This window comes from Furipterus horrens, unplaced genomic scaffold (assembly GCF_987537825.1).
Source record: "Furipterus horrens unplaced genomic scaffold, mFurHor1.1.pri manual_scaffold_3, whole genome shotgun sequence".
NCBI lineage: Eukaryota > Metazoa > Chordata > Mammalia > Chiroptera > Furipteridae > Furipterus > Furipterus horrens.
Genome location: NW_028327173.1, coordinates 131,994,687 through 131,997,552, shown reverse-complemented (window position 1 = coordinate 131,997,552; position 2,866 = coordinate 131,994,687).

The window sequence follows — 2,866 nt, the reverse complement described above, 5'->3', positions numbered from 1 at the left end:
AATACACTCAGAGAAAATGATGACAGCAACACCAAAGTTGAACTATAAGAAAGAACCTGGGTAAATTTCCTATCTTTTTCTGTATGTCATTCAAAAGAGCTAAAAAATTGGTTAAAATTCACAGTTTTGGCAGTAGAACATTTTTATTTAGAATGTGTATAAGAGCCACCCATTTTTGCATATTTTCTTCATTAGCCCATTTGCCATTTTATTTTCCTATTCACTAAATAGAATATTAAACTTACGAAATAAATTTTGATATCATAGAAGTTCATTGTCCAAAATCTCTTATGCTAATGTGCACACACTTGCACATGCTAGTCCAAACATGAAAGAAAAGGAATGATCCTAGATTTAACTGTCAAAATGTTACTAGCTATGATTTTAGTCTACTGCAGTTAAGAAATATTTTCAAGACTCCTGCCCCCTTTTCTCATTCAGCACAGAAGATTGAATGAGTCTCCTAACTATACTGATGATAAGAAGGCAAAGATAAACCAGAGAAGTCATTCTTGCCTTTAGGGATTCACCTGGTAAATTGCTGCTTAAAGAGTGCTGTCAATAAGTTAACTTCTTTACTGTCGGGAGCAATTCTCTGCTGGTGGTGAGATGGACAAGATGACCTAATGGATCCTTTTTTCTCATCTCAAGATCCAAAGTTTCTTTGCAAGAAATTGTGACTAGAGAATAGAAACAGTGTTTAGGGCCTATCCACAAATTTTAACTTAAAAGAAAAAATCTTGTATTTTATTATAGTCTTCCTTTAGTGAACTATTCTAAAATTACTAAAAGTAATCTTTTACTTACATATTGCATTGCTGTACTTATTTTAAAAATAAACACAATAGCTAAGAGATATCCTAGAATTTAATGTTACAGGCTAAAGATTTCTTCTTACACCCTTTTCTTTCTCCTAGCACGCACATTACCTTAAATGGAGAATTTTTTCTCTTCTAATTTTATATATTTTAACAAGCAGAGAGATGAAGTGAAATGGTTAAAAGTGCAGACTTAAAACAAGGTTGAGTCTTTAAATTTAATTTCACCACCTACTAGCTATGTGACCTTGGACAGGTAACACTAACCTCTCTCTGACTCAGTTTACCTATCTTTAAAATGGGCTGTTGTGAGGATCAAATAAGTTAATATGTGTAAACCATTTAGAAGGATACCTAGCACATGTTATACAAGTATTTGCTTCTGTTCCTATTATTATGATGGTGATTATTATCATGGCAGTTCTTACTAAATGCACTATTCTTTTTTTTTTTACTTCATTGCTCTTTTTTATTTTATTACATTATTTTTCTTTTTTCTTTTTATTTAATCTTTATTGTATTTTTCCCATTACCACTTATCCCCCTTATACTCCCCTCCTCCAGCAATCACCACCCTGTTGTCCATGCCAATGAGCCTTTTTCCTTTTTGATCAATCCCTCCACCCCTTAAACTCCCCCTCCACTACCTGTCATCTGCTCTCTGTCTATAAGTCTGTCTCTGTTTGCTTATTAGTTCAGTTTGTTCATTAGATTCCACATATGAGTAAAATCATATGGTATGTATCTTATTTAATTAGCATAATGTTCTTCAGTTCCATATATACTGTAGCAAAGGTTAAAATTTTCTTCTTTTTTATGGCTGAGTAGAATTTCATTGTGTAATATCCCATAGGTGTTTTATCCATTCATCTGATGGACACTGGGCTGCTTCCACATCTCGGCAACTGTAAATAAGGCTGCAATGAATATAAGGCTGTTTATGGTCTTTCAAATTAGTGTTTTGGGTTCTTTTGGATATATTCCCATAAGTGGGATTTCTAAGTCAAAAGGAAGATCCATTTTTAATTTTTTGAGGTATCTCCATACTGCTTTCCTTAGTGACTGCACTAGTCTGCATTCCCACCAACAGTGCACTAGGGTTCCCCTTTCTCCACATCCTCACCAGCATTTGTTGTTTGTTAATTTATTGATGATGGCCATTCTGAGAGGTGTGAGATAGTACCTCATTGTGGTTTTAATTTGCATTACTTTTATGATTAGTGACATTGAGCATCTTTTCATTTGTCTATTGGTCTTCACCACATAAACAAAATGAAGGATAAAAAGCATATGATCATATCAAAATACAGAAAAAGCTTTTGATAAAATCTAGGACCAATTTATGATAAAAACTCTCAGCAAAGTAATAACAGAGGGAACATACCTAAATATAATAAAGGCCATATATGACAAACCTACTGCCAGATCATACTCGATGGGCAAAAACTATAAGCATTTTAAGATTGGGAACAAGACAGGGATGTCCACTTTTACCTCTTATTCAACATAGTACTGGAAGTTCTAGCCAGAACAATCAGACAGTAAAAAGTAAAAGACATTCAAATTTGAAAGGAAGAAGTAAAACTGTCTTTATTTGCAGATGACATGATACTGTACATAGAGAACACTAAGGATTCCACCAAGAAAGTACTTGAACTGATAAACGAATTCAGCAAAGTAGCAGGATACAAAATTAATATCCAGAAATCAGTTGCATTTTATATGCTAATAATAAACTACCAGAAAGGGAAATGAAGAAAACAATCCCATTCACCATTATTTCAAAAAGAATAAAATACCTAGGAATAAAGCTAACCAAGGAAGTAAAAGACAGTACTCAGAAAACTATGACACTGAAGAAAGAAATTGAAGATGGTACAAATAATTGGAAACACATACTTGTTCATGGGTAGGAAACATTAACATCATTAAAATGTCCATACTACCCAAAGCAATATACAGATTGAATGCAATCCCTATCAAGATTTCTATGATGTATTTCACAGAACTAGAACGAATATTTCAAAAATTTATATGGAACCACAAAA